Consider the following 25,789-nt stretch of genomic DNA (forward strand, 5'->3'; position numbering starts at 1 on the left):
CATCTTAGATTTATTCTCCTCATGTTTCAAAACTTTCCCTACATTTGGGTTTTGTGAGGTCAGCAGATATGTGAGCAGTCCCACGACTGCAGATCTATATACATGTAATCAATTTCAAGTAGGCCTATATCTCCTTCAGAATGCGGAATATATAATCTTGGTATGCATTGATTTTTATAAATCACTTGATGAGCATAAAGCAACCTTCTTGTTTTCCTGTCTAATCTATCCAACACCTTTGAGGCCAGTCAATCACTACAAAACTGTAAGTTAGGAGAGGAAGAGCAAATTGGTTTATAGCTTGAATTTTGTTCCTAGATGTCAACACTGTTTTCAGGATTAATTTAAATCTTCTAAAATATTTCTTACTAAGTTTTATTTGCATTTGTTCATCTTTTATTGTTGATCCTTCATCTATTCCAAAATATTCATATTCTTGCCCAAGTTCTTTTATATCATATTCTTGTTCCAAACTGATGTTTTCTTGGTGCTGCAGTTTTTCTGCTTTAAAGGTTGCTTTCGCACATTTATCAAGACCAAATGACATTCTTATATCATCTGAAAAAGTTTTGACTACTGCAGTTGTGCTTTCAGTTCCTCATCTGATGAACTATGCAGTTTTACATCATCGGCAAAGCCTGGTAATTGTGATAATGTCCAGAGAGATGAAAGTAGTTAACTATTTTGTTGTGTGGTAATCAACCTGTAAAATATTTCCAGTGTGGTTGAGTAGTTTATTCCTGTGGAATTTCTCATGGTCTGTGTGTTCTTGGGGGCTAATAGTCATTGCTCACAGATTAGCTTTCCCAAATGGCAGTCTGTTCTATGGCAGAGTCTGTTTGAGCTCTCCATAGGAAATTCCTGAAATGTTTTCACCTTAAATAAAAATGATTGATTATAGCTCCACCCTCAGTTCATAGGCAATTAATGTCCTCTAATTCATGTTATTCCTTATGACACACAGCTTTTTATTCTGTCTTAAGCAGAATGTTTAATTTTACAACAAAAATACATACTGAAATCAAACACATGCTACACTTAAAGAAATGTCAATCTCTCCGTACCACACGCTCCAGGGAACTAAACCTTGTTACCACAATAAACAGAACATGCTGGAGGGATAGATTCCTGTCCCAGAGACTTCCCATACTCTGGAACAAACTATTCATTCATGTCAAGCAAAGCTCCTCATTGGTCCTCTTTAAGAAAAATCTTGACAACTGGATGGGAAATAGAAAATTCACCCCGGGGATCACTTCTGTGGCACTGCTTGACAGGGGCACAGGAAAATAATTTTCTTGGGTGGCAAAAGCCAGGGAACCTTTTTGGCTAGGCTTATATACGCCCCAGGGCTGATAGCCTAGTATCTACCTGTGAACCTATGAACCTAGTACCTACCTATGGAACTATGAACAGTATAAATAATACAAACCAAAAGATTTACCTTTCTCACAGAGTAGTCTTTAAATGGCATAGGGCCAGATTCAATAAAGCCTACACTAAATGTACACTAAGTGTACATGATATGTATTCAATAAAATTCTTATCACATATTTTGTGCTTTCTAGTCACTCAGAAAGATTACACTAAGCGTACATGTACTCTATACTTTGTGGTAACTTTTATGAACCCTGTAAATATTTAAAGCTGCAAGAATATCAACAGGAAAACTAAATTTAGGAGGAAGAAGGTATGCATTATGTCTGTGTTGTCTGCTCACTCAGAACAGTGTACACTTAGTGTAGGCTTTATTGAATCTGGTCCATAGTGTATTTAAACCTTCTTGGGAAAGCTCTGATATGTGCTCTTCCCCTTAAATAAAAAAAATAAAATAAAATCTAACTTCTATCTATTCACTCTCCTCCCTGTTAACCTCCTTTAATTCCCATGACTCACTAAGAGACACCCTGGAAGACACTGACATTGGTTTAGTGACTGAGACACGGTTTAAAATTGTGGAGAGCACTTTGGCTGTGAAGGGCTATAATGCCTTCCACATGTTTAGACCAGCTACTGTGCAGAACGGGAAAAAAGGTGAGGTATATCAGTCTACATTCAGAAGAGATGTACAGCAAGGCTGGTAAGGTAGCACAATGCACTAGAGCTCCTTCATGTTCAAATAAACATCAGAAAGGTTCCACGCCATGTATTTGCCAGCTATAGAACTCCACACTGAGAAAGAAAATAAAAAAAACACAATGCCTGTTTCAGGAACTAGAATCACTAAGTAATAAAACCAATATCATTTTCCTATGTGATCTAAACTACCACCCATAGGCTGGGAAACCTACCCCACCACTAGTGCTCAAGCACAGAGATTCCTGTACTTTATCAATACAAATACCCTGGAACAATTAGTCTGAGTATGTAGTAGAGGGAATAACATCTTGGATATCATCCTTAGTAATATGGGAGCATTTTGCACCATCCCTTGTGTATCTTAATGACATGTTAGGTCTGACCATAAAGCAGTCTACTTCAAAATAAAACAAACAATAGATCTCTTCCACCTGTGGTACCTTTAGAAATTTCTTTAAGACAAACTACCTACTTTTAAGTGACACATTGGCAAACTTCAAATCACCACCAAACCTAGTGAACTCCACAGAATATACAGAAAGGTGCACCATCACACTGTATGCGCATGTAAACAGATGTATGGATACAGCTGTACCCCTTAGGTAGAAGTGCAAGGCAAACCACAGAAACAGACACACAAAATGGAACCATAATACCAACAAGCTTTATAATAAAAAGAAATGAATTTTAACCAAAAGTAAATAATTTCCAGAATGACTTTGGCTTGTGTAGCTATTTTAGCCTCAAACTTGACAGTGACAAGAGCTCTAACAACCAGAAGACATTTTTAGTTATGTTCGTAATCTCAAAAGCACTATGCAGCAATGTGCTGAGCTGATTGTGAGTGATAATACATACACTGAGGTTGAAGATATAGCTAACCTACTGGCCGATGAATTTAGCTCTAAATTTAACCCTCTCTCCCTCTGTCCTTTGTCCTATAAGATACACCTGAAAATGTCTCTCCTATAGCCATCACACAAGACCAAATCCAAAAAATACTGCATTGTTGAGTCCTGACAATATCTCTGGATCCATCTTAAACAGCATGAAGCACAATTTAACCACACCCCTAACATTGTTTGATCTCAATCTGCATACAGGTTTTGTACCAAGTGATTGCAGAACAGATACAAACATTCCCCTGCATAAGGGAGGACTTTCCACAAACCCAGGCAATTACATACCCATAAGTCTGACCAGTCTCATCTGCAAAGCCATGGAAGACTTATCATGGACTTAATCATTCAGGACAGAGAGAACTTCCAAAGACTGGACCCATCTCAGTTTGAATTATTCAAGGCAGGTCATGCTTACTTAAGCTTTTAGATTTTTTTTTAAAAAGTCACCAAAGCAATGGCTGAAGGCAAAATGGTAGACACCACACTGTGACCTGGCCAAAGCTGCTGGATCACCAACTGGCTCACAGATAGGCTGCAGATAATTAAAACAGGGGAAGTTACCTCCACGAAGAGTCTAGTCATCAGTGGAGTCCCCAGGGTTGTGTGCTGGGACCTCTCCTGTTGACATCTACTTTTCTGAAGTAAAAGTCAATACCAAAGGGGCTCAGGCTGATTAAGCTTGCAGATGACTGCAAGCTAGGTGCAGTCATTGAATCTCTAAATGGTATAGCCATCCTGCAGGAAGGTTTGTCTCAAAAAAAATTACTGGTATCAAAATTATGGTCTGAAACTTAATGCCAAAAAATGCATATTTGTATCCTTTGGGAAGTCATATACTCCAGGGGAACAGCCACATTGACAAAACACCCCTAGGAGATGACCCAGTTGTTTGGGATTTAGGAACTTATGTGGACAGCAACCTAACTTTTGACTAACATGTGTCTATTGTTGTAAGAATGTCCTTCTGTATTGCACTGCTTATAAACAAAGGGATTGCATCTAGATCTAGGGGTGTCATTGTCCCCTTAAATCAGCCCTCATTAGACCAGTCATTGAATATAATACCAGTATGGCATGTATCTGCCCAGACACATGCAACAACTCAAACCCCAAGAGAGAGGTTTTATTAAAAAGATACAAGGCCTGAACAATATGTCATAAATGGACTGACTCAAAGCCCTGTCACTATACTCTCTGCTAAGAGCTTACCTGTGTCTTGCATACAATACATCCTCTTACAAATTACTGATGGATTTACTGCAGATTAGCAAGTCAGATATCCTCAGAAATACTCAGTCTAGGGATCTAAACTTCCTCTGCAACACCAACAGAATGGTTTTGAAAAAGTCAGCACTAAGGCCATGGATGAGGATAAAACAGTCTGTACTGCCTACCTTGAACTGGCTAGGACATGGGACAGGTTATTTCAAGCACAAAAAGGGAACTTGTCTAAACTTAAAATGGTCCAGAAAGGCAGCAAACTTTGTACTTACCTATGAATGTATGACACAGCTTTTAAAACCCTGCAATAAAAATACACTCTGCAGTCAAGTAAAAAATGGACATGAATTTTACTTTTCATACACAGCAGTCTGATCCATGGCAGAGCATATCTGAACTTTTTCAGGAAAACCCTGAAAAGTTTTATTTTCCCCTTAAATAAATATTTATCTCCTCCCTATCTTCCTAGCTAATTAAGCTTTTCTAATTCATATAATTCACCAATATATATATTTTAAGCAGAACTTTTAATAAGAAGGGAAAATGACCACAACATGCTGTAATAATAATAGTAAACTCTGCAATCAACCTAGAATACATTATAAGGAATTCATATCAAGCCATTTACCTTTCCGATTCAGCAATCAGTTCTATTAGAAACAGTTTGAGATTTCTCTGGAAGACTCCATACACATTCCCCCATTTCCCTTTAAAAATTCTTGTATCTAGCACTTCCTCTGTTCATAGCTAATTAATCACATATCATCATTCCATTGACTCAAGAAGCCACACAGCTTTGTTTTTTGAAGTTTTAATATACAAGGGAAACACACTGCAGTAAAAATGCACTTTACATTCAAAGAAGAAAACAATATAAAGGATACAAATAAAGGAGCACATTTCCCACATAGCAGTCAGCTCTGTAGCACAGTATAATTGAGAATTCTTAGGAAAACTTTGAATTTTCTTCTTTTCCCCTTAAATACAAATTGTAATTTTTAGACCCTTCTTTAGTTCACAGGTAATTAACCTCTCCGTGTGCCTATGACTCAGAAGAAGACACAGACTTGTATCTTGTTCTAAGGAAAACTTTTAATATGCAAAGGAAAAGGGCATTAGCATATTGTAGTACAAATACACACTGCTGTCAAACTGTGCAAACATAAGAAATACAAACCAAGAAGTTTAGCTTTCCCACAGAGCAGTCTATTATATTATAGAGTCTGTCTGAACATTCTCAGGAATATCCTGAAGTGTTTTATTTTACCATTAAATAAAACACGTATCTAAGACCCTTTCTCATTTCACAGAAACTCATAAAAAGAGACACCTTTGCTTTCTGTTCTAAACAGAACATTGTCTAGCCTTGGTTTTTCCTTTAACAGCTCTTCAACCATTAATTTTTATGGAGAGTGCAAGGCTATCTGCGCCTTGTGGGTCATTTAAAGCCTAATTTCCTGTAGTGAGAATTAAACCCTCTACCTTTTGTATGTGAGGTAAACACCTTAACAACTATGCCAAGCCCCACTACCTTAACAAATACGCTTAGTGTCCTTGTGTTCATTAATTTCCTGATCTCAGTCACCCTTCATAACTCATGTCTCATCTTACACAGTAAATCTGTCTAATCTACTTTAATGAATTCTCAATTCACACTCATTAACCCTTTGAAGCCTATTATCTTAACTTTCAATTTTAGTGTAAAATTCAAATGTCTTTCATTTAGTGACTTAAATCCTCAAGCATCTTTCAATGTCTATTTGTTGTTAACTTTTCTTGTTGGACAAATTATTTTAATATACTAATAGTATCTTAGAGCGTCTTCTGTGTGTCGACGTGCGTGAACGGGCATTCCTTCGTTGAAGGTTGTGCGTTAGGCCCGGCAAGCCAGCACGTGAAAGTCTACTGCCAATCATTAGCGGACCGGAGTTCCGCTGTGGCGACCCCTAACTGGGAAAAGCTGAAGGACACAAAAATACTAATAGTATCTGAAAGATTGCTCATCTTCATTTACATTTGCCTATTTTCATATGTTGTTGCATTTATTTTTAGTGTTTGATCTGACATTCATTGCATACTTTGGTAAATTGATAGTTAAATTTAATTGTATTTTATTCTGGGGGGATTCTCCTGCTTTGGCCTGCTTTGAAAATTGGCACTGACTAGAGTAGGGTTAACCCAGTTAACGAGATGAGACATAATCAAACAAAATCAGGAAAAGAAGCAAACAAACAAGCAAGCAAATATGTCATAGCAGAAATATCAATCCTTCCTGAAAAAAAATAGCTCAAATGTTTATACAAGACAGACTGAACACTCTTTTACCACTTAAGTCAAAATGTCACTTTCTCCCAGCCAGATTGAGAAAATGCATATTAAAAAAAAAAGAAAATACTTCATATTCCCAGATTACATAAAATGTAGAAATTCTGCTCACAGTACCAGTTTCGTCATTATAATAAATCAGAGTCCTGTCTATAGCCGTTTACGTTATTTGATCTATAGCACAAATTATTTTCAATTATAGTTGCAAAGGAGGCAAGATATTTACAACTGCTGTAACCTTTAAACCTACACACATTTAATATTCATATGTACTTTCGAGGAAATACAGTCATCTTATTTTTTAATTTTAAAAGTATCCTTTGTATTGATCTTATAGCCTGCAGAAGTGATCAGTTCACAAGATGCTTAAATGAAAGTCAATACATTTCAAGTGGTAATTGCCATTATTTTCAGTTCTGCTTTTACTAGTTCTGCCTTGTAATATTTTTTGCAGTTGTTTTGCTCTCCAGGAAGGAAAGATTCTTCCTAAAAACGTGTTTAATATTGGTATACTAACACTTGAGCATGTAGTGTAACTACATACCTTTCAAACTCAGAGCAAAAGCTCTGGACAAAGCCTAAAGTAATGTTGGGACAAAGGTCCGTACAAACATAAACAGTTGTTAGAGAATAATATAATATAATATTAGCATGCATTTTCTGAAGGATATGAAGTCTAAAAGTCAAATGTCACTCATTATTTAATGATTTCAATCCTCAGTGACTTACAAAGAAAAAATACAAATATTATGAGGGGTAGATCAGAAATATCAGAGAGAACTGAAATATGAAATTCTGGACATTAAGAAGTTTGTCTAAGCATACCAGGTACAAGCACTTGTGTGACGACAGTGATGACAGTGTAAGCAGATTCGATGTTAATAGTTATGTTGTCCCAGAGTATGCATGGTGTAAACAGATCTGGTGTCAATACCAGTGCAGTGACAGGGTGTAGTGTAATAAATCTGGTGCATCTTTAGAATTCTTCTGCCATTTATTCTTTGGTGGTAGTTTTATCATTTTGTAAGTCCTGCAAAAGAGGGTTTATTATTGAATAGTAATGGAAACATTTGCCTTCATCAGTATCCTGCAAAAACAAATTCAGTGATCACATCTGCTGTATTACTAAAGGTGAAACATTCATTCAAGGCTAAATTGACAGTTTAAGCAAATAGTTTTTACTATTACTGCTCCAAATACTTTATGATTTTCATCAGGAGTAGGTGAAAGTCTCCATGCAACTCATCGAATGAAGTTCTGCCAAAGGACTTCAGAGTGAGCTAAGCTTCCAAACAAAGGAGCTGCCTGAAAGACGTGATTCATGCATTTTCTTAAGGAACACAATAAAGAAAATGGTTTCAGGGCAGCTAGTTACCTTTCACAGTAGAAATGTATGTTAAATGAAATTAAATAGAAATGTACTGGAAGATTACCCTCTGGGTGTTCATTTTCTGGAAAATATTGCCATTTTCAACACTGGGGTTTTCACTGTCCTTTGAAGACAAAATTGAATTTCAGTACTAGTAGATTATTGACTCTGCTGTCAGTGGCTAAAAGCAGAGATAGCTACTTAGTTAGCTATGCCACAAAAATCAAACAACACATTCAAACCTTGTGTAAGTACACAAGAATTGAATGTGTTGTTTGATTTTGGCACAACCACAAAAGTAACTTAGATACCAACTACCTCTGCCCATTCAGAATTTTTCTTCCTTTGAAAAGTATCTTGCAAGTGTCAATAGTTTATTATTTCTCTTTTTTTTAATTACTCCAGATCTTTAGGGTTTCTAATACCATAACAGCAATGGACCAGTTTCTGTCAGGGTATTATTAAAGCTCTGAAATTAAAATTGCTTCAGTTTTTGATATGGTCTTTTGTGAATTAGTAATGTACCCAGACTTGCCTTCCTCTGTAATTCATATGGAGTTATTGCATATTTGTATTTATGTATTCTTGAAAATTGTTTTTATTAGTCATATTGTTCCTATTATTGTAACTATCTTGGCATCATTATGCCGCATTGCTCTAGTTTCTGTTTGCATTTCCTGCTATTTTTAACCTTATTTCTCTGAGTATTTAAGTTAGTAAATGTACAGACTGTAGCTATTTCAACAATTATTACTTTCTCATCTTTTCTTCAACTACAGTGTCTGGCTTTCTTGCTTCCAGATGATTGCATATGAACAGCACGTCTATTTTCAGTAATTCTTTGTGATTCATGTTTCCAATGCTTCTTGGCTACCCACACTGTTTACACAATGTCTAATGTAGCAATCCTTCTATATTATTGTGTCTTTCAATGTACACATCCTTGACAATAAATATATCACAAGCAGCAATACTGTGTAAAACTGTTTCTAGTATTATGGAACGAACATTAGTATGTGTATCACACATTTTCTATAGACTTTGCAAACCAATGTGTATGTTGTTCTTTGCCTTCTGCTGCTGCTATTAATCTTCATCTTTTGATTTAAATACCTTAGCCACTCAGCTCTTGATTAATGTGTTTGTTCCAGTAGTTCTCTATACTTGCCATTATAATTGTTGGCTTTCTAGATTTCTTTCCTTTTCTTCAGTCCATGTCCTTTATATTCTTTGTTTTGTTTCTTGGCACTTTCTGCAGTTACTTGATATAAACACAGACCTATTTTCTTCATGAAGTAGAGCCATCACTGTGTTTGGCTCTGATGTTATCAGCAAATGTGCATGTAGTCCCACAAATGCACACCTATACATATAGTACATTTTAAGGAGGCTCATATCGCTTTTAGAATGAGACATATATAATCTTGCCATGCACTGATTTTATATATTACTTAAGAATGAAACAGTTTTCTTGTTTACTTGTACAACTTACCCAGCACTTTTGGAGCCATTTAAGTAAGAGCAGAAGGAGCCTGCAAGTTTATAGCATTTTTTTCTCTCCAGATGTGAAGACAGTTTTCAGTATTAGTTTTAGTCTTCTGAAAAAAACTTTTTACTAAGTTTTGTTCTGAGTTGTTCATGGAGTATTGCTGATCTTTCATCTCTTCCCAGATATTGATATACTCCCTATTGTTCAAGATCATTTGCATCACCTTCCTCTTTCAAGTTAATATTTTCTTGATGTTTTATTTTTTCTTCTAAAGGTGTTGCTTTTGCACATTTATCAAGGTCAAATGTCGTCCTGATTTCATTAGAAAAAAGTTTTAGTCATTTGTACTTGCACATCCAGTTGCCTCCATGATGAGCTACACAGTTTTAAATCATTCACAAAAAGAAGGTGCGGTATTATTTGACAATGTTGTTTTCAGTCTAATTAGTAAATAACTTCACAGCTTAAGGGCAAAGCAAAACAACAGTGGTGACAAAGAATCACCTTTGTATTTATATACTTGAGACAGTAATTTGCCCTTTATCATAGTTCAGTTCTAAAGTCTTTTATACCACTGTTTTATAGTGGCAATTTTGTCATGTATTAATGTATGATTTATTTTATACAGATAAATGCATTCTACTGTCCATGAATATGAAAAACTGACAAATGATTGTTTTTTTCATAATATACCCATGTCATATGTGATCATGTGAGGTATTGCCAGATATATCAGGAGAAGTTGGGCAGTGGATGCCAACATGGCTAGCTGAAGTTTTGTAGAGAATTATATGTCATTTGTATATTAAACTGATTTGTACAGGTGCTTGCAATGAAAATGTATTTGTAAAGCTGCTTGTGTTAAAAATGTACCAACAGCTGGTCCTGCTGGGCAGAACAGAAATATACTTGTATGTCAGATTGTATTGTAACTGTTAAAATGAATATAATGTAACAGAGGATACTGGAAGAGAAGATATTAATCTCAGTCCACTTAATTTTGAAAAATAGTCTGAAATTAAAATATCTGGTTTAGCCCATAAAGATTGTATCTTACAATTCTGATTGCAGCCAGAAACAAAATGTCTGTGAAAACCAGGACTAGGAATCCTGCTGTATTGTCCTTCGGGGTGAACTAATTTTTACCCTGGAAGGGTGAAAGCTTTTGAAATGATTTTATAGCTTAAAGATGCTATAACACATCTTACCAAAGCTGTGTGTGTGTATTATGACACATAAGTTCTAGATTCTGGTTTACTTTCTAGTAAAAGGGTACTGTGAGAACCAGAAATCAGGTGACCAGATGTATGTGATGTATGTACGTATACGGTTTACTAAACCCCTAACTCCTAAAATGTCAAGTGCCTCAGCACTACTTCTAAACATTACCCACTTGATATTTTAGGTCAAAATCTTACTTTTGTGCATAAATCAGCTCAGAATTTGAAAAACTATTTTGAACATCCCACAAATGTGAATAGTAAAATGATTAATGGAACTAAAAAATGTGGGAGATGTAATTATTGTAGTTACATCTTACAAAACAAAATGGTGTCTGTAGGTAATTTGGAACAGGGTATTAGGTCGAACACAGGAATTTGTGGCAGTTCTGGTCTTGTATACATTGCAACTTGCTCCAAATGTAATGATTTCTACATTGGGAAAACTGTTAGGAGTTTACATATATGTATATACGAACACTTGTATGTCATTAAAAACAAAGATGAGAGCAATGCTTTATATAAGCATACCATGTGGCTATGATTCAAAATTCCTATTTGGCATTTTGAAAAATTTAAAAGGGATGACAAGGGAGGCTTTTGGGAGAATAGGGTAGAGGAATGTGAACGTAAATGGCAACTAAGGCTGAATGCAACAACTTTGCCTGGTATTAATGAAGATATATCTATTTTGCCCTTTTTAAAGAAAAAAAAACAATGATTTTACGATCTATTTAGTGAAAATGTTACTGTTTATTTAAGGGAACATTGAGTGAGTAAGTCACATGATGATTTTAAATGCTATTTAAATGATGGTTTTATTTTGTAAAATGGTTCTGATGAAGTTCCTTTGGTGAATGAAAGTGCTTGACCATTTTTTGTTTTTGAATTAAAGTGTTATTCATACTACTACATCTTGTCTGGACCTTATTGGGAATTATTCACCATGTCATGTTATTTGGTATACGTTTATTTTTGCCTTTGGGTACACACTGTTGTTTGGTTCTTTTGCTACCTATCCCCTATGTTGAGCTTCCGAGTTTATTGTATGAGAAATGCCTTATTGTCTCTATGACTCTTATTTTGCCAAGCATTTTCTTTTTTTTTTGCATTTATGTTCGAAAATCAGCGAATCTGCTTTTCAATTTGCTGATTTTCGAAAATTGAAAACTGTCGCTGTTTTGATTTTCGTGGTTCCGATTCACTCATATGAGCGATTGCACCAGTGTGTTTCGCTGTTGTAAAGGTAAAACAAATTGCCTCATGTTTACTGACAGGTAGTTAATTCTCAAACAAATGAATATGGTATGTGAGAGATGTATTATCACAATGCCACTGGAGGCAAAGCTCTCACGTAAAAGTACTACTAATGTCAAGAAGGTTGTCGGTAGTACACATGCTGCACCCATCACAAACAATTCAAAGCAGATATATAGACCCACATATGCTGAGGCACTTAAGTGAAAAATTCCTAAACCCCAAAGACCTCCTAGATGAAGTACACATAATAAATACCCTCTGCAGCCCCAAATGCTCTCTTTCAAAACAACACCCACATCAACACTGAGTCACATCTCATGGAGCCTCTACTTCTAAGCCCATAAGGCAAGCCACCATATAATCCAACATTCTGGTTATTAGAGACTCCATTGTGAGACACAATGATATCCCTTTCACCAGGCTAAGGAGAAAGTCACGGTCGGTTGCTTATCAGAAGCCGGGATCCGCCTCATTATGCATGCAGTCATGTCATTAGACCACAAGTACCAGTATGACTCAGTCATAGTCCATGTGGGTATAAATGACCTGAGATGTACCTCCCTAGACTATACGCAGAGAGACATCATGGAGCTATGGGAATATTTGTCCCAGGCTGATTTAAGCCTAGCATTGAGCAACATTTTGTCTTCTCCAAGGATGATGCCACAATATGAAAAAAAGATGAAAGGCTTTAATAACTGGCTTAGTTTTTGCTGTCATTCTAAGGGGGTGCAATATTTGTCAGTATGGAAGGAGATGGTCAACAGACTATACTGCTTTGCCAGGGATGGTCTGCATCTCTCCCCTTTAGGCTTCAGAATATTAGCTAAACCATTGTCTTCCCCCACTGTGCCTTTTTTAGGCAATGCCAAACTTAAAGTACTTCTGATATAGCAAATAAAAAACAAGAAAATCTAAAGGTATTACTGCTCAGTCCTGGAAGTCTAAACAAAAAACTTCACTCCCTAGAATCTCTCTTCATCCTAGAGAATGCTGACACCTGTTGGTCACTAAGACATGGTTTACAACTGTGGGCAGCACACCAACAGTGCAAGGTTATAATGCCTTCCACACATTTAGATCAACTACTATACAGACAGGAACTAAAGGTGAAGGTGTCCAGATTAAGATCAAAAACAAATATACCTCAAGGCTACTCAAACAGGATAATGCACTTGAACTACTCCCATGTTCAAATCACCACAGGCAAAATCCAGTACCACCTCCTTGCAAGCTATAGATCCCTCTCTATGACTCTGGAAACCCATACCATGTATTTAAACTTATTGGAAACACTCACCATCCAACCCATTACCATATTCATGGGTGACTTTAATTACCCCACTATTAAGTTGGAATCCTATACAATACCAAACATACAGCCACAGAGATCTATGGATTTTGTAAAAACAAACTCCCTGGACCAGATTGTCAATACACCAACCAGGGGTGCAACCATACTGGATCTAGTCCTCTCTAATATGGGAGAGTGCTGCACACCTACAAGTGTAATGTCTTCCCTGGTAAGGTCAGACCACAAAATGGTCTCCTTTGAAGTAAAAATAAAACTTGGACCCCCAGCTAACCTTGGAATAGTCAGGAACTACTCTAAGGCTAACTTCCTACTATTAAGTGATAACCTGGCAAAATTTCAGCCCACATAAACCCTGAGAACACTGCTGCCTATGCAGAACTGTTCACAGAGACCCTATACAAGCATGTTAATAGAACTAACTCAAAAAACAACCTACCCTTGTGGAATCGCAAATTCAATAGGCTGTATAATAGAAGGAAGAAAATCATGGCAAAAAGTGTCATGTTTAATCATAGCCTCACCTCAGGCTTCATGCCCACTGAGTGGTGCACAGCTACAGTTATCCCACTCCATAAGGGGGATCCACCTTGGATCCTGGGAACTATCATTCCATCAGTCTGACGAGCCTGATCTGCAAGGCCATGGAACGTATTATCATTGACCTTATAAACAAAGACATTGGCAACCTTCAAACACTGGACCCCACCCAGTTTGGGTTCATGAAGGGCTGGTCATGTCTCCTGAACCCGAATGACTTCTTCGAATCAGTCTCCAGAGCTGTGGACGAGGGTAAGGTGGTCCACACAGCTATCTGGACCTCGCCAAGGCCTTCAACACCATCCTCCACTCTGAAATCATAGATAAACTTACTAAGCTGGGCATAAATCCCTACGTCACTCGATGGGTTGCCAACTGGCTTACTGACAGAACCCACACTGTAAAAGTAGCTGACTCCAAATCCAGCTCCAGACAAGTGACAAGTGGAGTACTTCAGGGTTCAGTCCTGGGACCACTCTTGTTTGGCATCTACTTCTCTGAAGTACAGGCCAATACTAAGGGACTCTGGCTAACAAAGTTTGCAGATGACTGCAAACTGGGAGCCATTATTGAATCCACAAATGATGTGGATATTCTACAAAAGGGTCTTACTACAGATGCTGTTTCTACAGATGCTTGGTGCCAGAACCATGGGCTCAAGCTCAATGCCAAGCAGTGTATAGTTATCCCCTTTGGAAAAAAAACATGTGCCCATAAATTACCACATAGGTGGCAGTACATTAAACACTTAAAGTGTGATAAGAGACTTAGGAACATAGGTGGACAGTGGTCTCACCTTTGATAACCACATTGCTACAACAGTCAGGAAATCCTTCTATGTGACACACCTCATCACTAAGGGCTTTTCATCCAGAAAAAAGGAGGTCATTGTCCCACTGTACTCATCCCTCATTAGACCCATTATGATGGGTATAACACCCCATTTGGTATGTACCTCACAAGACATCTAAAACAACTGGAAGGGCCGCAGAGACACCTCACTAAAAGAATGACAGGCATATAGCAGATGCCCTATGTTAACCGACTAAAAAAACTCCAGCTATACTCTATCACATATCGTCTACTCAGAGGCGATCTCTGCTTAACATACAAGGCAATGTCAAACCAAGAGCTGTTGGACATGATACACTTAAAGAAATCTAAATCCATCAGGTCCACATGTTCCAGGGACCTAAACCTTGTCATCACAATGAACAAAACATGCTGGAGGGATAGTTTCCTGACCCAGAGACTCCCCATACTCTGGAACAGACTGCCCATACATGTCAAGCAGAGTGCCTCCTTGGCTCTCTTCAAAAGGAACCTTGACAACTGGATGGGAGATAGGAAATTCTCCCCGGGGACCATGTCAGTCGCCCTGCAAGACAGGGGTCCAGGGAAGTAAATATTGTGGGAAGAAATAGTCAGGGAATTGTTATGGCTAGGCTTGTATAGGTCCTAGGGCTGATAGCCTAGTACCAACCAATTATGAAGTATATAATATATAATTATAAGTATATAATTATAAGTATGAACCTATAAAAAAATTAGAAGGTGCAGCACCCAGCAGGATAAAAGCACTCTCAAACTAAACAAACATCTCAGAGGACAAATAAAGTCTACCAAAGCCAAATGTGCGGTAAATTTGGCCTCCCAGGCCAAGGAAAACCTCAAGGCATTCTTTAGCTATGTCCACAACCTCAAAGGCAGAGCTCATTGTAAATGGAGTCACCTACACTGAGCCAGAAGATATAACAAACCTACTGGGGAACAAATTCAGCTCCAGCTTTACCCCTCTCTCCTCCTCAAGCTTCCCTCAGGAAATACCATCAAATATAACTCCTCCTGCTGTCACTAGGGAACAGATCCTTAATGCTTCCTCCAAGGCCAAGAACACTGCATCAATGGGCATAGACAATATCCCATGATGCCGTCTAAACAGCATGAAACATGACCTATCAGGTCCTCTGGAATTGCTATTTAACTGCAGCCTCCAAACAGGTTTCATGCTTCATGAATGGAGAACAGCAACAATCATCCCTCTGCACAAAGGTGTGTCATCCAGAGACCCTGGAAACTACAGACTCATAAGCCTCACTAGTCTTATATGCAAAGCCATGGAAAAAATTATCATGAAAATGATCAATAATGATAAGCAACCCTCCATACACTGGATCCAACCCAGTTTGGTCTCAAAAAAAGAAGGTCATGCCTACTCAACCTAGTAGACATCTTTGAGAAGGTCACCAAGACAATGGATGAGGGCAAAATGGTTCCCACTGCCTACCTTGACCTGGCCAAGGCATTTGACACACTACCCCACTCAGGCATTGTCAACAAACTCAAAAGGTTAGGTGAAAACCTGTATGTCACCCATTGGATAGCCACCTGGCTCACAGACAGGACTCAGGAAATTAAAATTGGGGAGTTCATCTCTACAAAGAGGCCAGTCACAAATGGAGCCCCTCAGGGATCAGTCCTTAGATCACCCCTTTTTGGCATTTACTTCTCTGAAGTCAAGACCAGTGTCAATGGTCTCTGGCTGACTAAGTCTGCTGATGATTGCAAACTAGGAGCTGTAATTGAATCCCACACTGACACAGTTGTTCTCTAGGAAGGGCTGACACAGACAAACAACTGGTGTCAGAGTCATGGACTAAAACTAAATGCCAAGAAATCCATAATAGCATCCTTTAGGAAGTAATCCATCTCTTATTACTATCATATTGATAACACAACCTTATAGTTGACCCAGTAGTTAGGGACTTAGGGACACACAGACAATAATCTAGCCTTTGACCACCAAGTGTCTGTAGTAGTGAGGAAATCATTCTATGTTGTGCAACTTATAAACAGAGGTATGGCATCTAAGACCAAGGAAGTCATTATTCCACTGTATTCAGTATTTGTCAGATCTATCATTGAGTACAACGCCCCCTTTGGTATGCATCTAACCAGACATATCCAACAAATGGAATGACCACAGAGGCTCCTCACTAAAAGAATACAAGGCATAAATAAAATATCCTATGCAGACCACCTCAAGGCTCTATCCTTGTATTCTGTCTCCTACAGGGTGGGGATATCTATGCCTGGCATACAGGGCATTGTCAGACGCCACTCTGATGGATCTCCTGCATATCCACAAAACAAACACACCAGAATTACCTCTTCTAAAGAGTTAAACCTTGCCTGTGATATAAATAGGACCTGCTGGCAGCAGGTATGTATCCCAGAGACTACCCATTCTGTGGAACAGGCTCCCCATCCATATGAAGCAGAGTTCTTCCCTAACCCAGTTCAGGTGTAACTTGGACAATTTGATGGGGAACAGAAAATTCATCCCTGGCTTGGTAGCTATGTCTCTAATGGACATGTGCAACCTTTCAATGGTTATTTTCCTAGGTCCCTACTTCTAAATGTTTCATCTCCCAAGCTCCTGCTTACACTTACCACGGGTACTAGAACGTGTCAGAGATTTGAGTTGCATGGCTAGGCTTAAAAAGGCCCTTGTGGTCATTAGTGTAGTAAACACCTATGAACCTAAGAACATGTATAATTTTTTTGTGTTGTGGAAGTTTATATATATATATATATATATATATATATATATATATATATATATATATATAAATATATCTATACACACAGATATATATATATATATATATATATATATATATATATATATATATATTTATAGATCTAAGACATTTGCTCACCGAAACCCAAACGGCCGGGCATACTTGCGTGAAATTGCTTTTCACCAAAGAAGTACTTTCGCATAAGTATGCCTGTTGCTGAGGCTGTACTATGGTGCGTGTAAGGGAAATTTCCCTTTTCCCCATTTTAGTGTGGTCTCGGAGAGAGAATATTAAAGTAGGGGTGTGTGGAGGGCTAAGCCCCCCCTGCTAAAATGTAAATGTGTTTTATTTTTTTTTTTTGTAACACACTTTAACTAAAGCGCTTTTTCGATAAAAGCACTTTCTTTAAAGTGTGTTCGGTTATTATGGATTTGGACATTTGCTCACTCAAGCAAACATCCTAGATCTATATATATATATATATATATATATATATATATATATATATATATATATTTATATATATATATATCTGTCCCAGTATTGCCATTTCTAGTCTGTCTTTAATGCTTTGTCTATTCTTAACAGTGTTTCTTTACCTCTAAGTTTTTGGACAAGCGTCACTAAGTCCTTGATTGTTTGTGTGTGTGTGTGTTTGTGTGTGTGTGTGTGTGTGTGTGTGTGTGTGTGTATGTGTGTGGTGGTGGTAGTGGTGGTGGTGGGACTTCCATTGCTTGGTCATGGCTTTGTCAATAAAGTTAAAATCAAAATCAATATGTCTAAGTCTAATTAAGTGTGACATCCTTAGAGATGCCCAAAAAGAAAAGATTCTTAGGTGGAGTTCAGTTCTAGGGAATTGCGTAGGTAGGTTCTGCAGTTGCAATTTATAGTTAGTTAAGGTTTAACAACACTAAAAAATATGGTCGCAAATGCCCCCTCTTACCCTGTTAGCATCACCAACATTCTGGGTTACTCCTAGAATAATCCTGGCTAGTTTACTAGGGGTATAAAAAACTTATGTTGCTACTTCCACCAGAATATTCTATACCTCCTGGATTTAGTTGCTATTTTTTGGGATACTAACTATAAATAGCCCCTCATGCTCTATTTTTAGTTTCAGTTTTTAATGATTTTTTTTCCATTCTTCCATATTTTTCTCAGCTACTGTATGTTTTTGAATAAGCTAAGCTCGGGTGGCCCATGATATTATTTTAGTCTGAGCAAATTTCTTTGCTCTCAGTTTAGGTATGTCTTTTACTATCCTGGGCCATCTGGCTGTCATATGAACCAATTTGTTTTTTTATTTTTTTTAATGCTTGAATCAGGCCTACTTATATCTGGAAGGCAGATTTTCTCTGTGTTTATTTCCTAGGTTTTTATTTGGTCCTGCTGTATCAAATCGTGCCAGTATTTGATAGTTAGGGGCCTCCTTGCCCAATACCAGCTAACTCTCTTTTCCTTCCTGTCTCTAATAGTTGAACCTATTGGGATGATAGCCAGTCTCCAAAAATCTAGAGTCTTATATAGAAACAACCTCTTCATTTCTAGAATGACTTTTTGTAGGATAATACTCCTAAATGCATTTTTACCATGCCCCAAATAAATTCTAATAGGTCTTTTTTTCTGCTTTTAGGCTTGATTGCTACCAGCATTTCTTTCCACATAGCCTGGTATGACTGACCTTGCATACTATGTTCTAAGCAGTGTTCATCTGCCAAATAACGAATTTTTGAATTCAAAAGGACTGAGTGAGAGTTTTTTTCAGTAGCTTGAGGCAGACTAGATGACCACTATTTCTCCATGAATAGAGAGCCACAGCTCTAAGTACAGACAAGCATAGTGGACCAGAACTACCAGAGAGCAAAAGACAGATGGTGACACCAACCACTCCTAGGAAGCAAGAAGCTGGAAGACCAAATCCACACCAACCCACAGGCAAGTTAACCCCATTGTTTGTGCCTTCTCCTTAATATGTGACACAAGGTGATTGAGAATTTACTTACTACACCAGTACTGGGCACCACTACTGCCTCTTGTAATCAGGAAATCTTTTGAAAGGCTGGATCTGAGATTGACTTATAGTGTCCTTGCCTTCCTTATATGTTTCTTCCAAGAGGGGGTACAACCTTCATTAACTCATTACATCTGAGTGAAGCCTGCAGGTGCATCTGCAGTTAACTCCTACTGACGCCTCTAGATATCAAATATTGCTTATTCATATTTGCATCAATAATTCCAAAACCATGCTATGCAAAGGGATTTAAAAGATTTCATGTTAATGCTTACATGATACCAAATTCAACTGCATTAATATTTGACCTCTGTCTAGTGCAGGTTAATAGATATTAACTGGTTTTTGTGCTATTAATTTATATAGCTATAATTTTCACATTTTCTAAATATCTCAACAACCAAGTAACAGAGACAGAACTTAGACTCATATGAAAGATCTCAGCTAGATAAATAAAATGCTCCTAACATTATGTATGCAACTTGAGTGGTTGCTGAGATATTATAAGTACTTTACAAAATATTACAAATGTAGTAGTTACCGTGTTTACTATTACTTATAAATTTCACTTTACGATCTAGAACCTAAAGAATACTACCACAATAAAAATAGTTTTTGCTGAAGAGTTTGCCATTTATTCATCTTTCATGATTCCTATGATTATAAAGATATGAATATTTGAAATGTGAGGACATAATTTGATTCTGTCAAAAAGCTTAGTCTCCGCCCATTGGAAGTTACAGTGAAACGACCTGAGCTTCATTGTAGTGAATGAGTTAATACTACCCCATTAAATAATTCCTTAAAAACTGGGATTGGGTCCATATCACTTCATCGAAGTGATACTTCAAAGAAAGACATTTCATTGGAAATCCAATTTGTTGAATTCCACTCATATGGGGGGCTGCGCTCCTCCACACTCCCACTAACTATATATACAAACTCTGAGATCACACTACAGTGGGGAAAGGGCAAAATTCACAATCCTCACTGTACTGCATTCTCTGTATGCACAGTTCGATGAATGGCATGTTCAATGCAAATGCACTGAAAATGCTGTTCACTGAACTGATTTTTTGTTGAACTGATAGGGACCCACTGTGATCACCTGAGTCCCCATTAACTTCCAAAATTCTTGGGAATACCAACTAATCTTGAGGACTTCATAACTGACTGCCTTTTTAACACCCATTCTATCTCTTGTTCTATTATCACTGCTGCAAGGGCTTTTCCATCATCTGATAGCTTTAGAATGGGAATATGCATTAAAAACATAATACTTTTTCTTCTGTTATTGTATGACCCTACCCAGATCGATATAATTGCCTATAATATTAACTCAAAGCTCCAATATCATAATGTTTTTGCATGCCTACAAGCCCAAGTATTGTGCTGCTGTGCTGTTGCTGCCTAAGGAACAAAGCTAGGGACCTTAATGATCTTGGTATACTTGAGAAAAACACTTGTGTGGTATATTTTCTCATTATAATTGTTATCTTCCATCTGTTGAGTTTGTTGTTTAAGCTTTTTGATGTTTAATTGGTTTACCTGTAAGACTTTGTACCCCTTCTGTTGAAGTTCCCTTTATTTCTCCAATTTTTCTGCCTTTCTCTGGCTGCCCTCATAGCCTGCATCTCCATGTCTTGAATGCCTTTCACTATTTCCTCCTTACATCTAGTCTATTTATCTACAATGCTCTTTGTCAGCTTCACTATATGGCTGGCTAGTTTAACTTGCACAGTGTTCCTAAAACTTTCTTTGTCTAGCTTGTTAGAGGGGAATCTCCAGTGTTTAAGCAACTTAGGCTCATTCAGACATACACATGGTCAGAGCAGGTGCAGGGGCCCTGTCTCTAACTCCCCATTATATATCCTGCACGTTCTTCTGCAGTGTATTATTTGTCTCTTCTGGACTATGACTCATGTCTTTTAAAGCATACCTCTCAATTGTCCCTGATTTTGACTCAAAATTTAAGTGTGTCCCTCTTAATCTCTCTTAAAACTTGTGACTGTTGGAGAAAAGTTGGTGAATGTATATCAATTCACATCATCTTTGTTCTGTCAATGTCTCAAGTTAATAGTGCTAATATTTTAAAAGCATCCCTGATTGTGCCTGATTATTTCTGGATTTGTCCTTGATTTGGTTGAGATCTGTCCCTAACTGGTTGAGAGCTATGTTTTAAAGTAGTATGTGAATGACTGGTAACACACTTCAGTTTGATTTATTGTGGTTATGCCCACAAGATCAAGCTGATGCAAAAGTTTCTTCTTAGCAGGCTTTTATGGTTTTATCAGTCCACACTGGCCTTTATTACTGTACATTTCCTCCTAGTTATATATTTGGTTCCGGTCTCATAATTAGAACTTAGTCTTCCATGAATTGAAATACATCTGCTGTCATTGCTGTAATAGCCTACTTGAATGCCCTGGGTGATATCTATATAGATACTATGGAAATGATCTCTCATTAGAAAATTCTCTTTGTGCCTGCATATCTGTCCAAGTTATCTCCTAACTTACCTAATTGCCAACTAAGATAGCAGCTCATTTTCTCCTGACCCCCAGGCCCCCTCAGACCACCTGCAGATGGAAGCCTCTCTTTCCTAATTTAACTTGCTCCCCATTTGTTAAATGTATTTCTGATAGTGCTATTATAGTCACTCCCCTTTTCCTCAATTCTCCCAGAATCCTTTCCCACTTCACTGGATTAGTTAACCCATTTACATTTCAGCTTAGTACTTTAAGGAGACTCATTTATATCAACACTTTGTACCCTGTAAATTGTGTGTTTAAGATTAATGACAAACCCAGTCATCTGAGCATATGCAATAGTACAAATGCAAAACATTAAAAACCAGGCGCACTATCTGGAATCACCTTCCCAATGAAACTAGAACACATTCTACTATAATAGAATTGAAAATAACTACTACAATAGCACTTTCCAATGAAAGCAAATATAATTTGCTCCCAAGTATTGCATAATCCAACTCCAATTTCTTTGTCTTTGCATTCTTGCTCTTTCTTCTTCTCTAAAAATAAATAGCCATGATCACTGTTGGAAAAGAGTCCATTAACATTGTCATTCATGAAACGAGGATTGGTTAGGACCACATCCAAGATTCCCTCCCTTATGGCAAATTCCTGAAGTAGTTGGCTGCAATCATCAAGGTAGTAAGGCAAAGCTGTGGATAGATCACTCTGTTTCCTGGATAATGCCCCCAGGTGGTGCCCCCTCAACCAAAGTTGAAGGCATAAAAGTCTTCAACTAAAGTTGAGGACAAAAAAGTCAGCCAAAATAAAAGTCACTTCCATTTGTATAATGTAGACTCTTTGCTAGAGGTTTTGTCTTGTTATTTTTAGACAGACAGCTGCTTTGCTTTGCTTTGCTTTAATTGAAGTCAGTGTGTGAGCATAACAACGTGTTATTATGTATATACACAATATTTTACTTCTGTGAACACTATCATTATTTAGCTACAAAAGTGTGACAATAGTTGCTTAAAAGCATGGCAAGAATATTTGTACTCTCAGACAAGGAACAATCAAAATCTCAAAGATGCCAGTTGCACCCCCTTAATTGTTTGGCTTATGGTCAGGGCAGACACTCCATTCAATTCACTCTTGCTATGACTCTGACTCAGTGCTCCTCCTCTCTTTCCAGTTTGGTGCATAGAATCTCCTGTTCAGATCCTAGAAGATTTAGAGTCTCCATGAGTAGCATTCTCTTCCTTCTACCCTATTTCTTTACTCTCTCCTTCAATTTATGCTCTTCCCTTCATGTGTTTGTTGGAGGACACATTAGGTTAGTCAACCAGATCCCCTCTCTTAGTCTATAGTAGTGAAATAATTTAACCTAGTTTCAGACTCAACTTTCCTGCCCCTTTCTTAGTTTGGTGTACAGCCACTTTTCTATTCTCACAGGTGATACCATCCTCTATTCCTTTTTCAGCTATCACCCTCTCTATCATTCATACACAACCTATACTTTAGAAACTCCATGCTCCACCTGCATCTTGTTACTTGCCCATATTCCTATGAGATCAGTGATGCCTACACTCCCTTTTTGAATTACTGCTTGCAGTAGCCCATCTTCCCACCCAAACTCCTTGCACTGTAGAGTAATACTATCCATACATGCTTTGAATCTCTCTGGCTTGTTCCTGTTCTATGTAATGCATGTCTGTTTACATTTTTCCTACTGCCTGAATACATAATCCCCTTCTGCTTCTGTAATGCTCCCTCCCCTTCCATCTTAATTTAAATATAATTAAGAATTACCATTCCAGCCAAGCACTTAGCATTGCTGTTCCTTCTGAGTTATGTTGGAAACTGTCTCTTATATAATACTGGTCTTTCTTCCAGTTCTGCTAATCTGCCTACCAGTTCCTACCAATGCCAAACTTTTCTCCACTATTCACTGTTGCAGTAATTTATTATTCTCCTCAATTGTCTATTTCATCTACATGATGGCTGTTAGTATACAGAGTTTATGAATCATACCTCCAACCCCCTATCCTGTCTTATCTATGTCATTGGCTTGGGGCTACTTACTGGCACCTAAATTACCTATTTTGATAAACCATTGGTGCTTACATACATTACAGCATTCATTCAACCCTCCCAGTAGTCTGTATGGTCACCTGTTCCTGTTTTTAACTTAAACTTAGCCCATTGAAATTGGTTATAATCAATCTCCCTTTATGCCAGCAGAAAGATCCTATTTACGTAACTTCAATGTTTGTTGTACTTTTCTTTTTAAGTAGCTCCCTTTCCAAGTTTTTCATACCCACAAGGACTTATGCCTAAATGCAGTTCCTTTTTCAGCAGATTATATTTTTAACTCTTCTACCTTTTATGCCTGACTCTCTTTGCCTTAATCCTATTCCACCACTTGGGATATAAATACATCCCACATTCATCCTATATTCCTAAGATCCACAACAGTTTGTATGAACATGCCCTGCAGCCACTCAAATCTCTTGAAATCCAATAAATCCAGTCAATTCGCTCCATTAACCTTCTAGTTTCTCTCTTTTCTGCTTACTCTGTTTTCTGCAAACCTTTTCCAAGAAGTTGTCACTGAGGCATTAGCAGAAATTCTCTCTCTATCTGTCTCATAATTAAATACTGTTTATTTCCTCAACAAGTGTTAAAAATCAAAAATTTAATCTGCTATCCTGCCTACTCATGTCTAATAAAAATGTACACCACGTATATTTCCTTTTTCTTTCCAAATATATAATAGGCCTTTCTCTTATTTCCAAGATATCAGATGACTTTGCTATAACTTATCTCTTAACTATTCCAAATGATATATTCAAGTCCAAGAAATAATCCAAACTCTAGGTTGCTTAGCATGACAGTACCCAATAAAAATAAATCTGAAAGTTCTGCTTGTTTTACATGCATCCAGGAATGTTTTACTAGCACTTAGGCAAATAATTAATAAGAAACTACAATAATTAACCATTTTAAACACATTTATGGTAGCCCAGTTATTATAGAGTCTAACCATAAATCATTGCAATTTATTTTCTGAAACTGCTCCATAGGATGTGTTGAGATTGCAGCGATGCTGTTGTCACTGCAAATATTTGGTTTAACAATAGTTTCCACATCTGCAAGGAGGTGCCCCTTACTTATCAAAAGTATGTCTTTAGTAATATTTACTTATTTATTATTTGCATTTATCAGGAAAGTTTGTCTGGGCATTAGAACCCTTTTTTTCAGGGAAGGTTCAGGGTGAAAAGCTCCACTATTAGTTTGTAACATATATAAATTGCTAGTGTCAGTGGCACAACAGGTACCAGTCACCTTTGGTGCAGAAGGTTGTGAATTTTATTCACACACCAGGTAGATGAACACTTATGAGTGTGTTGTCCTTTGTATGAGATGTTAAATTGAGATCCTATCTGCTTGAGTTGATGGTGGCTCAAGTAGATGTAAAAGATCCCATGGCACCTATTGAAAAAGTAAGGATCCTTTATTTAACACAACAGAAAAATAATTTACATATTTACATTTTTACAAAATGAACATATTTACACATTTCTATTTTTTACTATTTTTTACTATTTATCATTTTTCTTGCAACTTAATTCATTTTTATTCTTCCATAACTGATCCCCTCTCCTTTTTCCACAACCATAATCTAATTTTTCAAAATTTATCTAACAAAATCCATTTCCCATTAAGCAACATTTCATTCAGTCTTTCATTTCTAATAACCCATATTAAATAAAATAAATTCTCATCCACCATCTCACATTCTTTCTTTTTGTTCTTATAATATCCATACATACTATTCATATCTATATTGTTTATTTCATTAATAGTCTCTTTTCCAGAATTTCACCACTCTTACATTTCAAAAAACATGATGTGTTGTCTCTTTCTCCCCATAAAGTAAGCAGACTCTCATGTTTCTTTTTATATGGCATATTCCCTTTTACTGGTAACTTATTATCAGTTTCCA

This window comes from Protopterus annectens, chromosome 10.part0 (genome assembly GCF_019279795.1).
Source record: "Protopterus annectens isolate FY-2018-M chromosome 10.part0, PAN1.0, whole genome shotgun sequence".
Taxonomy (NCBI): domain Eukaryota; kingdom Metazoa; phylum Chordata; order Ceratodontiformes; family Protopteridae; genus Protopterus; species Protopterus annectens.